Source organism: Labrus mixtus, chromosome 20 (genome assembly GCF_963584025.1).
Source record: "Labrus mixtus chromosome 20, fLabMix1.1, whole genome shotgun sequence".
In the NCBI taxonomy this organism is placed as follows: Eukaryota; Metazoa; Chordata; class Actinopteri; order Labriformes; family Labridae; genus Labrus; species Labrus mixtus.
Genome location: NC_083631.1, coordinates 4,479,672 through 4,494,789, shown reverse-complemented (window position 1 = coordinate 4,494,789; position 15,118 = coordinate 4,479,672).

Here is a 15,118-nt window from a genome sequence, read left to right as displayed (position 1 = left end):
GCCTAGAGCTCACCTGTTACAGAGATGCATCCTGAGTCCTAGCCTAATCTGCTTAACAGGTAAGATCACTATCAGTGTTTTCATACTGGCATGGCCTTTTAATGTTATAATATTGTTACAGTGTAATTGCTGTTGCATGTAATTGCCCACAAAATGTACAGGACAATTTTTGATAGGAAAGAGAAAGATGTTTTGTACTTTCTCTTTGTAAGGACCAATATACCAAGTTGCATCAGACTGCTGTTTGTTTGTGTTTGTGTGTGTGTGTGTGTGTGTGTGTGTCTGTGTGTGTGTGTGTGTGTGTCTGTGTGTGTCTGGGTGGCTTGATTTACAACTGTTACTCAGTTGGTGTATTCACGCTTTTCAGAGTTTTAATGTTTTATGTGGTTTTTGTTTACTGTAGGCTATTCCTAAACCCTTGACTGCACTTGAAATTTAAATCTTTTGGCATCTGCAAAAGAACAAGCTGAAAGCTAGCTTTGGAAAAATGTTGTCTTTGTGCCTCAAGTCGGGGCACAAAAAAAATGCTGGAGGCATCAGTCAGTATGATGACACTTGTTTGGGGTGTTGTTCAACTGTCTGCAAAGCTGCACTCTGATGGATGTGTTGAGTTGATAGGTCTGCCTTTTGAGGCCTGCTGCCATCTTTACTGTTGATTTCTAACAGAAGATTTAATGCAAAATACAATCAATTTAATGACAGAAAGAAACGGAAATATAACACAGTTTTTCATTTGTATTGCTTTTATTTTATGTAATTTTTTTGTCATAATCAAATGGAAAAGAAATGCTACCTGGGGGGACACTACTATTGACGTTGTTACACACTCAGACGGCTCCTCATGGCTAGTATTGATTTCTAAGCAAATTAGTGTTTGTTACCTAGCATGAGCTTATTAGCTTGGTCAATAAAGATGCATGAGCTAGTCTTCAAGGGGATGACATTTGTTTTAATGTGAAAGGCTGTCCTCCATGTAGCAATATGATAATCAATAAGCCACCGTTCAATACACATGTATCATATGGAGGATAAATGTGTCTCATATTGATGGGATTACCATTTGAGTTTAACATTGTCAAAACAAACGGGTCCGGATTGCTTGTACTTGCATTTCTGCTGAAGTTATCATTGATCGTCTGTGTGCCAGTTCACGAAATTTGCAGTGACTTTTTCATGATATCTGATGACTTAATGTCAGAAAAATTCAGCTGAAACCCTGAGCTGTAGAATCAGCTACTCAGCTGTCACTGCAAACTCTTTGGCAGAAAACAAAAAAGGTCCCTCACACAAGTCATAGGCTCAGCAGGAGTGCTGAAGTTACTAAAATTAGAAGCAAAGTTTTCAGTCCCTCTAAGAAGCCTCTGTCACTCCTGTTAGAAAAGATGAGGATGGTGGTGATGATGTAGTGAGGAGGAGAGAAAAGCCTTCATGTAAATGAGCAGACAGAAGGTCAGCCTTCATTTGAAGTGTGTGGAGTATTTTAACAAGCAGCTTCTATTTATGCCTGACCTGTAGATCCTTGTTAAATTGATTCAAGTGATAGAATATGATGGAAAACTTGTTATTTCCCCTGCATGACTGATATGAAGATCAGCATGTTTTTCTTTAAGCTCACAGTAAAGAGGACACCCATGACTCTGTGCCTATTTAAGAAGCGGTGTATAAAAGGTTAGTTGCATCAAAGCCCAACTTCTGTTCTCCAGCAAAGCTACTTATTCCATTAGCAGTACAGGGGCATCAAAGTACCTGTGCACAATATTGTCAGTAGATGCTTGTTTAAAAAAAAAAAGGGAGGAATAATTTACTTTGCATTACCCATGCAAAAAACAACAAAATAAGGGCTGAATAATTAACAAACACAGTCGCCAGAGGTAAATGTTGATTTTGAACATTTCTGTAAATCCCAGAAATGTTGAATATGTACGTTTTTGAGCCAACAATATTTATTATTTCTGGAATGTTTTAGAATTAGTCACACGTTGAAGTTATGGCTGTTTAAGATAAAGTAATGCAGGCAGAAGATTTAATAACAATTATCTGCCTACAAAATAACATACATTATGTACTTTACCTGTGCACCATGTATTTTGAGAATGTTTTAAAAAAGATGCATCTTTGTTCGGAGTCCCCCCTTATCGTTTACTGTCTGCACGTTACCTGTGTCGGTACATGGTGATGTCAGTCAGGGACGGTTTCTCCTGCTGTGTGAGTCGACAGACGGTTTGAGAGAGCAGGTGAAAAGGTCACAGGGAAAATGTAGCACATTGAGAAGAGAGAAGTTATCTTGCCACAAGGAACGATCAATGAACATTAAGGTGATTTTGTGTGAGATACAAAACAGGTAATCTAAAAAAGTTTCTGTGGCATTTGGACATTGACATTGACATTTAAACTAGAGTTGTGTTCTCATTTAACTTCATGGGATGTTGAGCGTATTTATAACACAAACAAAATGACACTTCAGGTATTAGTGATTATTATCAGTTCCCTCCCAGAGTGCAACAAGCATGCCAGTACATATTGGCGCTGAATGATGTCCGTAGTGAAGTCTTGATGGCTCCCTGGGTTGATTAGTTCTGTGTTAATTCATCTGATAGCGGTGATAGAATGCAGGAGCAGAGCTCCAAGCTCAGGTCTTTATTTACTTTCTAATTACTGAGGCATGAGCGAGCACCTCTCTGGTCCAGGCCTGGAATTGAAAGCATTGATTATACATCCTGCTGTGGTAAATTGACAAACAATTAGTAGCTGGAGGCTGGGGCCAAATATTCAGTTGAATGTTGCTGATGCTTTTGGCATTTTTGCAATGATTCTGCTGTGAGAGAAAGCCATTAACCAGGTGTGCTAAAAGGTATTGCTGCAATATGTTATCACAGAACAAAGGTATTATGTGCTCCAGTGGTTCTATCTAAATTGTTCTACATTTCAGATGAATATGAATTAGATATATCAAAGCCATATGTCCTTTTTGTGTGTGATGATAGCTTAGGTTTTGTTAATTTCATTATGTCTGGTGTATGCTACCATAAATGAAGAGGTTTTCCTGCCTCTGAAGGTGATATATATCCCGGGGGTTGTTGGTCAGGGCATCTTCCATCTACTTCATGATATACTTCTGCACAGTGAATCACTTTGTATAATTTTTAAAGTAATGACACTCTCCCCTCTGGGGCTAAACATTCATCAGAATGTTAATCATCTACGTCATAGTCACACATCCTCTCTAATCTTTTTTTGAATGGGCGTGACATCACTGACCCACTGACACAAATACACAGTTTGAGAGGGAAAAGTTGTCATGAATTAAATTCAGTACCTTTTTTCATACGTTATATATTTGTATTATTAAGTGTTCTCAGAAAGACAATGTTATGTAAAAGTTACATTGAAATGTACAACTATGAAGATTATCTGTAGCTACCAACATAAGAAAGAAAAAACATTGTAATGTTTGCTCTCTTCAAGAGTGTCAACAGCAGACATATGACAGTTTGTCTCTGAATTTGCAAGAACTACAGAAATTCACTCATCAAACAAAAAAGCTGCTAGAAGCGAAATAGAGAGAGAACTGTCTTAATTGCACGACCATGTTGGCAAAGTGTCCGTTCCATCCATCATTCCTTCCTTCCTCCTTTCCTTGAATAAGTATGTCAACCCAGACTTCCCACTCCCCAACCTTTTCCAGCTCCTCCTGGGGGATTCCAAGGCATTCCCAGGCCACGATGGGATAGACAGTACAATCCCTCCAGCGAGTTCTGGGTCTACCCTGGTGTAGCCTCCCTGTAGGGCATGCCTGGAAAATCTCCAAAGGGAGGTGTCCGGGAGGCTTCCTAATCAAATGCCTGGAGCACCTCAACTGGCTCCTTAGGATGCGAAGGAGTAGCTCTACTCCGAGCTCCTCACCCTATCTCTTAGTCTGAGCCCAGCCAATCTCTGGAGGTCACTCATGCCGGCGGCTTGTAACCGCAGCCTTTTTGGTCACTAACAAAAGCTCATGACCATTGTGTCGTTTCCGTACCGAATTTACATTTTAGAGTCAGCAGAAGTTTTCCTGTAATTTTCACAACAAGAATCGACCAAATATTATGTGCCTAGGCCTTGAACTTTTGTTGCCCTGGTATTGAAAACAAGTATCCACATACTGTAGTTTAATTGTTACTAGAGCTGTATCAAAGTTTAAAAAATCTAGTGTCGTAACAACCCTATACTGAACTTGAAGCTTGGTGAATTTTGCACACTTGTTTCAAACAGTCTAACTTTATAAGTTTGTAAGTTTTACTCTGCTGCTAATGTTTTCCAGACATTCTAATACTTCCCATCAATTTGCAGTTTCTCCAGTGGTATCAGCACACAAAGCACATCTAACAATTCTGCCTCTCTGTCATTGTTACTCTTATCAAGAAACACAGTCTCAGTCACACGCCTCAGCCCACTGGCACAGTCTGCTCTGTGTGTTCTCTTTACACATTCCTGTTTATTTACATAAAATGAGTCTGGCTGCTGTGATAAAGACTGCTGAGACTAACACTCGCTCCTAGGAGACATTGTTGTTATGATTCTAGCCGATGTTGACCTGTCCGTTTTTGTTTTTTTCAAACCTTTCTGTTAAGAAGGCGAGGACTAATAAATGTGTCTCATTGTAGTCTTGTGTGAAAAGAATGTTATCCTTATAACTCTGCTTTTCCAACCTGCTCTTGAAACAATTCTTACACACATCTATATCTCAAATGAAATATTTATATTTTTTAGCACTTTGTTGTTGTTGTTATTCTTCACGTTTTTATCAAAGGACCAATATCTAAGATATCTGAAACACTGACTAAATCATAAAATGACCTTACTATATGATCAGACATTAAGGAAACATGCTATGTTGAAGTGTTGGCTTCTCTGTCAACAATGCAGCAGCCAGTATGTCCTCCTCCTAAGTTTAGATTCTGGTCCTGAATGCTCTGGATTGGTTTTGACCAGAGATGGTAGGCGGTTTTAAAGCACACACACGGTTGTTTTGGACTCCCCTCAGTTTTTCGGCCATTTGCGGCCCTTGAGGGGATTTTTTGCGGCCCGTGACTTCAAATGAAGAATCAGAAGATTTTGGCCCGAGGCCTTGATTAAGATTGGCACATTATCTTATTTTTCTTTTTCATGTTAACAAGGGCTGAACAATATTCCTAAAATAGAAAATGTTCAGTAACATGTATGTTGTTGTTTTTTTAAATCTACAGCTTCTACTATTTTCCACATTTTTTTGTAAACTATGAAAAAAAAAACCTGGCCTATGCAAAGTTTTTGCAAACAAGCAGACTGTTGTTTAACCATTTAATGACCTGAGCTGAATGCAGAAAGCTTTTCCAAAGAAATGAACCACGTTACAGGCTTGATTCTGAGAAAAAAACAAATAAAGTAGAACAAAGAAATCAAAATGTTTGATTTTCTTTTATTAAAGGGTTTCTTTAGCGAGCCTTTTGATTCTGATCTACAAAGCCTTCCTATTTTTTCAACTATATTTTAAAAAACAAAACCTGTGGCCCGTGAGCGATTCTAACACGACAATTTTGGCCCGCAAGAAAAACAGTTTGGACACCACTGATTTTGAGTTTTAGATTTAGCCAATCTTTGTGCATCTTCTACTATAGCCACCTTTTCTCCATCATTTGATCAAATTACTTCTCCAGTCACATCACAACAACTGAGCCTTCTCTGTGACATCTGATGGCAGATGCAGCTGAAATCTCTAGAACTAGCTTGTTGTAAGAGAACTGATTATTATGTTTCTGTTAAAATCTTGCTCTCTATTTGATGTTTTTGGGATGCTCTTTATTGCCAGAGAGTTGCAAAACAATATGAAGTATAGTTGTAGTGATTGTCATTCTAACACAAGGTGATATGCTCTTCATCTTTGTGCCTCTTGTGTTATGACATTTTCTTTTTGTGGCTGTTTATTTGCACATCCCTGAATTCCTGCAGGGAAATGGAGTTTTGATTAAAAGGCTGCTGCCTTTGACTCTGGCTTATTTAGGACACATCCCTCAACTCTCATGAACCTCAGGCGAGACAATGAACGGTTTACCTTTTTAACAGCTTCCTATGTGAATCAGCAGGTTGTAATCAAAGTGGGACAAAGCATGTCTACGCTCTTATAACAGCCATCCCTGTTTTATTAAAGCAATTGATAGAGGTATATACATTGTGTATTAGAAAATCAAAAGATTCGTATGTTGCAGATTTAGCAAAAAAACACACAAAACATTGATTGAAAATATAATAGTTGGACCATGTACAACATTTCTAAACACTGAAGAAGCCTTTTGAACATTTCTGCAAAGACATCATAGAAATACAGCTCCATCATAGTTTTGTGTGTGCATGTTTTAAAGTTATTTCTGCATGTATCTTAAAATGACCTTACGGCCACTTGTGTTTTGTTGGTTATGCTCTATAGCTATTCTGGTTATTACTTTAAATTCATGCAATCAGGATCTGTAAAAACAGAAGCGGAAGATCAGCTTTAAATTGGTTAATGTTTTTGATTGCTCTCCGCCTTATCCGCAACTGCATTAAAGATGAGTTCATGATTAAACTTGTAGGTAAAGCTGAGATGATACTGCAGCAGTTGGAGTGCCAGAGAAAGCACAGAATTATACCCCTGGGTAATCTGTGCTGTGATAGCTGCTCAATAGCTAATTAGCTAAATGAATGTTTCCTGTGCTGTCATAAATTCAGTGAAACATAACCAGAGAGGGGGAGTTTAACAGTATTTTCTGGATATAGAATAGCAACAGCCACACTCCTTCTTTTTGACAGATACTACCTGAGTGAGAGAGGTTTTCTTTTTTTCTGCAGTTGCCTCAATCATCAAAAAGATACAGATTGAAGCTGGACATTGAAAATGAACCAAGAGTGGCAGTCTCACAGCTGCACCCGAGACGTCAGAAGATCTGTAGCACTGACTTCACATGGAAAATTTATAGGGGTTCTGACAGGAAAAGTCCAGGTTAAGTCAGAGTGGAAAAGTTGGCTGTCTGTGTTCACACCTGCAGCTCACCCTGATGAGTTTTGTGCAAATGTGAAAGCACTATATAAGCCATGATAAGATGTAAGCATTGGTCTATACATGTGGTAATCTTTTACACAGTTAAATATCCTCATAGTTAAAGGAAACATATTTGTAAGTGTTCAGTTGTGTGCATACAGTCTATTGTCGTGCACCGATCAAAGGATATAAATGTCACCACCCCCTCCTACTCGCTTGTGATGAATTCACACATACATCTACTCTTGAAAATTTGGCATTTTACAGGAGGAGCTGCATGTATGAAAGTACTATGACAGTGTGTTTAGTGTATTTTTAATGTGTCGATGGTTACTGTGAGGGGGGACTTAAAAATATTTTCATCTGCAAAAGGGGGGCCTGACAGAAAAAATTTGGGAACAACAGATTGCCAAAAAATCCAAGTGTTTCACAGCTCCATCTCCTATATAGCAACCCCTAGTGTTTTTGACTGAAATATGATTCGAGGAATATTCAAATGATAATGGCAAGACCTTTAAACCCCCAATACTGCCTAATTTCTTAAATTCCTAATTACAAACAGTGCAGGCAAGTTAATCTTGATTATCTTCTACAGTATCTGTAATTGAAACTCCATTAATTGCCCAGCCCTTTGTGGAACAGTATCAAAGTATCTAAAATGTTGACAAGTTAACTCCCCAATAACAACTAGCAGGGAGGAGAGTTTAGTTTTGACAGCTCTGGTCAGTTCCTGGTGTGGCAGTAGCTCTCAGCGGTGTGTTGCAGTCCGTTCTCTGGAATGCAAATCAGTCAGCGCTCACTTTCTTTGTTGTTTGTGCAGCAGAGCTAAGGAACTGCTCATTTCGAGGCTTTTAAGTGAGATTGATTGTGCTGCTGCAGGTCGCTCCACAACACTTCTTTAAGCTCTCGGCTTCAATCTGAAACTCTTTTTTTATTCTTCCTGCTGTAAACTATCACCGGCACTGAATTTCTGTTGTCACATTCAGTCTCAAAGCATTCAGACATGTATTTTATGAGTAAGTTAACGCACAAGGGACCAGAACATCGAAAGAGACTGGAAATCAATGTTTATATGTGCTCTTTGGAGCCTTATGGACTCCATATTTCTATTTCAGGCGGCATGTTGTGTTTTTCCTTTGAGTCTCATGTAAATTTAATTTTCCTTTTGGGTATGTATACACATGTTTTATTTCCAATGGAACACACTAATTAAGATGTAAATTAGGCCTTTGAATACTCAATACTATTTTGAGACTGTAGGATCAGTGTCAGTGTGCCTGGCAGCCCTCTCACAACCTTTAGATGTATGTGGGTTAGCATCTCAAAATCTTTATTGCAGTTTGTCTTCAGGGTTAGCGACAGCATGGAGCACTGCATGTTGGTCCATCAAATAATTTCTCCTGCAAATACTCAACATTTTCTCTTCTCCTTGGAACATTTTAAGGACCTTGAAATGGCTTTCAGCTGCTTTTCATGCCAGCCTACAGAGAGCGTTCTGTGAACTTCTTACTTATAGATGTGACACTGTCCGACATCAAGAATTAATGCCTGGTTAGAGAGAAGACCCAGCAATAACTTTTTTCACTTTCTGTTAACACACAAGTCTTCAGGTGTTGTGAATTTGGGTTTTGGAAGCTATGGAAAATTGGAACTAATGGCATTCATCAATAAGATGATGGGGAAATAGTTTGCAAAACAGTAAGACTAATGTTTTTGGCAAGAAGAAAGTATCCATCATACATTTTATATATCTTCTCTCTGTTCAAGCAGCAAATGTTAATGCAACTTTGTCGATGTTTTCTTCCCTTCAAGATTATATCCATTACACCACTAAAGCTTATGTTAAGAGTCTTAAGCTGGTTATGAAACAGACGGAAATTAATACTGATGCCTCTACATGACCTTAAACAGCAAAATTCAATATGGTCGCCTGAGCAACACACACCATCTGCCTTAACTACTGCTGAAGAAAAATAGGTTGTGAATACCAAAACAGCCTGTTCTAGTCTGTAGCTGCAAACTTAGTCAAACAAACTCCGCTAGAGAGCCCTGTGTTCGCTCCAAAAACTGAAGATATAGCTCCTAAACACAAGCACTGCAGCTGTACCCAGTGCACAGACACACACATCTGCCAAATGAATGGTATGTGTCACATGTTCAACATTGTCAAAGCTTAAATTAAAAAAAAGAACGTGTTTCTGTAAATCACTGCAAACTTGTTATTTGCAGGTAGATTTATTTTTATTTTTTTGTAAAGTTGATGTCCCTGAGCAAATAGCCTGTAATGATGCAACTTTTCATATTATTTCTTATTCACTTTCTAAATAAAATGGTCTTGATATGGTTTGAGTTTCAACCAAAGTTTAAAATTCAGGTATTGCATAGGTACAATGCATGGACATTAATCTAAATGCTCAAATACTCACATTACCTTTTGAAGTACTCGGGTACTCGCTGGTTTGATATCTTTTACCACAAAAAAACACAGACTTCCCAGGGGTATGCAATGTTTCCTGCGGTGTGTCGCTCATCAATACTGTTTTTCTGTAGGACAACAGGGTTAATTTCTAAGCTCTGAATGAAATGAGGAGTGATGGTAACATGACTCTGGGGTGAGAGCTGTCCACAAGTCTGTAGTAGACTCTTTGCTGTTTTTCACACTCCTGCTGCATCTTTTCCCCTCTCGTAGCTGCATTTCTGCAGTCAGTTATTTCGTTAGTAGCTTGACTGAACATACGGCTAATCTTCTTCTGCTCTGGTATCATTACAACGACGTGTGCTAACAGGGTTAACAAATGCTGTGAAGTGAGACCGCCTGTTGTCATCAGTTGTTATCAGCTGGTTTCTCCCATTGCTTTAAGCTCATTTGGCTGAACATCTGGAGATTTGCGGTAAAGCAGTTGTTGGTGCTGTAATCCGGCTCACTGCGCCCACTGAATAAAGCTGGAGTCGTAGCAGGAGAAGTTACACCTCTGTGTACTGTTTATTATTTTATCACTAAGTATATTCTGTAAGGCAAACCCAGAAAGCTCAGTTACACATGTAAAGCTTTATGAATTGAACTATAGCAGTTCATCTGGTGCATGAAATAATGAAAAGTTACTTGGATAATAACATCAACAACAAGTACCTGAATCCTTGAGGACTTGCACCTAGCCCTAGTCTACATGTAGCCCTTTTTAAAGAATATCACCAACTAACACTTTGCACATGAAGCGATCCTTGCTTTACATCTGTACATAGTTTGATGAATTGAAAGGTTTGGGGTCATTTGTCTTTTGCGAATGTGGAATGTGGACATTATGCTAACTCCCCCATAAAATTGAAAAATTATATCTAAAGAAAAGGCTTACTTAATACTTCCATCACACCTGGATATTTAGAGATGATGTAACACAGGACACACAGTCTGATACCTTAGAATACACATACTCAGATCATGCAATATCCAGATAGCAACTTGAACAAGATGTGCCACAGCAAATGAATATTATTCTCCAGGTAGACATCCATTCTTAGATATGATATCTTTTCATCTGCAATCTATAGATGAAACTATCTCTCTCAAGAGAACACTAACAGGTACTACTTTTCCATTTATAACTGCAGTGAGAGCACAGCTGATTAATGGAGCTCATGGCTGCATTGTGTGCTGCTCTATAATCCCATGAAAGCAAAATTGGTTTTCAGCCTTTTCAGAGCTTGGTGATGATAGATAATGTGTCTCACAGAGGGAGGGAGGGGTCGGCACCAATTTCTCAGGTGGGCTCTGCTTGAATGAGCTGTCACTGGCATGGACCACCTCTCTTGGACGTCTGTGACCAACCACGTAGTGTCTGGCAGAATCCCCCCTCTCAGGAGTTATAATCTTAGACACAACACTCATTGCAGGTATAAACAAAGCCTCTGCGTTCATATGGTGACACTTTTCTATTTCTCTTGTCATTTTAGATTTACAGTTCCACTGAGGCCAAACATCACATTTTGTGAGGTGAAAAAAATTACCCCTGCACCTTCTACTCTTACCATGCTTCCAAACATAAGATAGACTATTAAACCCCCATTTGTGCCTGAAGACAGCAGAGAATTTAGTAAGCTGAAATGCTAGCCTTTTAGCCTTGTATATATTAATGTTTAACTTACATTGTACATTGAGAGCACAGTTACTGAAGACAAATTCTGTGTGTGTGTAAGCATGTATGGCCAATAAAGCTGATTCTGATTCTGCTGCTTAATTTTGTTGTCTGTCCTTCCGATGCATCAGCAGGAACTCCTCTTACTGATTCAAATAGCTAATTGCTTCACTGATTAAACTATCTTTTTTCCTGACACCTGCTGGAAGTTCAGCAATGTGATGAGTTTGTTTGTTTTACAAAGGGTCTGGCTATGATGATATGTCTTATGTCACATTGCACAATGTGTTTGTTGCTGGGCTGAAAATGAAGACTTGAAATTGAATGCATATTTTGCTTTTAAAGTGCTAGAGATTGTTTGAAAGGGAATGAAGGGAAATAACCAGATGGGAACCTTGAAGATCCTGTGAGGAACTCCACTAACAAAAACAGATTTTGTTGGTTTTTGGTGCCCCCTGTAGACTCTTATCTTTTTGCCCTATACTCAATGAGGAGTTCTTTAAAAATGTTTTATTTTTGGCTTTTTATGCCTTTATTTTAAAGACAGGACAGTGTATAGAGTCAGAAATCAGGGAGAGAGGTTGTAGGGAATGCCATGCAGGAAAGTAACCTTCAAGCCGGACTGGATCCCGATGTGCTGTTAATCACTCCATCTGACACCTACCCTCTGGCAGTGGTCTCAGGCATTTTAGATAACCAGACAGAAATAATCAGTCTTATTCCTGATTGTCTGGTTTGCTTTTGTAAGTCATAAAGTGGCATATGTATCCATTTCAGTCTGTATTGTAATCTTGTAGAATCTCCTCAAAGGCTGACAAATTAAGACAAAGTAGTAGTGCCAAAATCTGCAGTCATTAGAGAGGCCACTTGGGGCTGGCTCCAAAAGTGAGAAGATTCTAATAGGCCCCATGTGCCAAACATTAAAACCGAATTAAACATGTTTATAGCTTGGTATGAACTACGAACAAAATGGTTTTGCTCGCTATAAATGATTTCTCTATTTATTGGGGTTTTAATATTCTGAGAACCCACCAGGTCAAATAAAATGAAGTCTTAAATGTATGCATAGTTAGGTTTGTGTCTACTTTGATTGACAGATGGGTGCTGCTAGTTCTCTGCAAGGTGTCACGTCAGCTAGTTAGTGTCTTTTAGGGACTTTCTAAATACAAATTTTGAGCAAATAATATGGCTTGCTCCAGTCAATAAGGGACTTAAATTACAATATTATTATAGTGATATGTTCGCACTTATTAGCCATAGTTTATCAATGTCTGTTCTCACCTAACCTGGCGTGTAACCTCCTTCAGTGATTGTCATTAGTTGATACATTTGTGGCTGCTAGTGCAGCAATGTCAGCACTGTTGTTGTCCACAGATATTACAGTAAATGTAATGCAAATACCATTTGTTTAAAGGTACCGTGTTCATGCTTTTTTTCATGGCTCATTTTCTCTATTGAGATGTGACTGAGCAAGCGATGAGGCCACACAACACACCACAAGTTTCCTAGCTGAACTCTTATAAATAAACAATCTCCATCAGTTAACCACCACACATTGAATCTCATTCTGTGGGAAACCCGATGGTTAACTAGCCAATTCGCCAGTTGATAAATTAGCCTCAGGCACAGACTGTCGTGCATTCATAACTTGGCATTTTCAAAGCCCTCACACCTCTCCAACTCCATCCTCTTGTCCAAATATATTCACTTCTGTTTCCAGAAAACTAACATGGTGACGGGCAGAATGCCGAAGTCAAATGACCCCCCCCCCCCCCCAGGCATGAATTGCTGAATTAACATATCCTTAACTTTACTTTAAATTAGTAGAATTGCGAACCAGCGACATACAAGAGAGCTGAAATGTTGTTTTAAAACTTCAGTGGTTTTTCAAGTTATTTTTTAATGGCCATCTGTATTGGTGTACATGTCATTGTGTGTGATGGAGACTGTGCTAGACTTAATATATTAGCATTCAGACTGGGGCAGGCAGGGGAAGCAGATCTGGCTGCAGCAGTGTACTCGAGGAGAGGTGTAAACAGAATGCAGAGCCATCTGCACAACATGGACCTCTCGACTACCAACTACAACTAAATCACCTGTCACTGTCCCGAGTGCTAGTAGGAATAAAATACAACTTTAAAGTAGTCTTCTCAGGCAATGAATGAGCTCACAGGTCACATAATGGACATATAATGTATATCAAGGATATCATTTCACTGTTGATCATGCCATGCTGCTCAATTTGAATTCTCTAAAGACAGTAGAGCCAGAAACAACCATAATTGGTCCTCTTTTGAATAATTATGTCAACATATCTCAGACAGCTTTATGATTTTAATGGGATTGGAAAAGTAAAACTTCTGGGAACTAATTAATCCAATCAGCTGTGTCTGTGAATAGCTGTGTATCATAGTTTTCCTATAGTTGCCATTTTGGAAATGGTATACACAGGATATTTCACCACAAAGAAAATGAATGATGAAAACCCAGCCTGATTACCTACATTATGAACAACAGATACACAAACGAATGAGCTGTAAACGAATGTGTCCAGAAGTTATAATAAGACAGTCAAGGCATGAAATCTCATTCTGTCACCTGTTACAGGCTTCAAACTGAATTGTTGTGATTAAATCATCTTTTTGTCAATTCTTATCACTGTCCTACATTTTGCACTTGTCTCTATCTTACACAACAGCAGCCGTCACTAGCCTAGACCCCTTTTGATCTTGAAGTGTTCCTTTAGAAATATGAAGACCATGGTAAGGGATCAGGTTAATGTATGTAAGGTGGTATCACATCCATAGGTCAAGAGTGTCTGAAGCACCTGAGTGTATTCGTTTCTACCTATAGCTCATCTCATTAGGGCCTTTTTTATCTTGTTGCTTCATCTGCCTGTTGGCACTTGAATCCTGAAGAAATAACCACATTTGTGACAGAAAGAAAAAATCCATCGGCTAGAATTCTTTTATCAATACACTTTATCATGCATGTAGTTCAGATGTGAAAAAGAGTGAGTACTAGAACAACACACAGGTGCAGCACAGGACAAATCTATAATCTCTGCAGTTTGGTTCATTAACACAAAAATGATTTATTTCACTGTTTCAAAGCCCATGCCCTGCCTTTCAGACAAACATAATACTGAGGTTTAGGACTGAATGGAGAAAGACAGCGACTAGAGTCGCTGCATCCATCATGATAAGCTGCCCTCTCTTGTTTCATACAGCATTTTTAAAGAGCTTGTGTCTGAACTATACTGAGGGAAGGAACTTGCAACTGTTTTAAAATGTGCAATCATTGAAATGGACATGGTTTGCATGAAGATGTGTTTCAGTGTCTATGCCACGGGTAAATTAAATGTTTCTTCGGATATATACTTTGTTAATTTCAAAGATTGTTACTGTTTTTCACAGCCACTTATCAGCCTTTTACTATACAATGTTATTGTGATGAATCACCATAGAGGCATTTTAAGGCCTAAACTATGTCTCCTGTGAATGACTTGATCAGAGATCTGACGTGAGGATCTGTTAATGATGCTGTGAAAGACACTTTGAGTCTACAGTGCTATATCTCACTGATAGTCCACAGAGTGGTACAGGAACACAAGGCTTCATGATCTGACTATATAAAGCCTATATTTATACCGCTTCATCACTCGTGTTATTTTTATGTCTCTCTCTGAGTCTGCATCATGATTTCTTATCATTGACTGTTTTCAAAAAGGACATTTAAGGAGATTGAGACTCCTGTGTTAGTTTACATATGCAGGAGGAAAGTATATATGACACAAGTTTAAAAGAATGAATGCATCTGATCTCTGGACGAATCATATGGGCTAACACGTTAACGTTTACAGCTGCAACATTATTTGTTCATATAGGTTCAACTCATGTGGCCTTCAACAGATGAATTCTGATTAAAAAATTAATATATTTTATAATCTTAC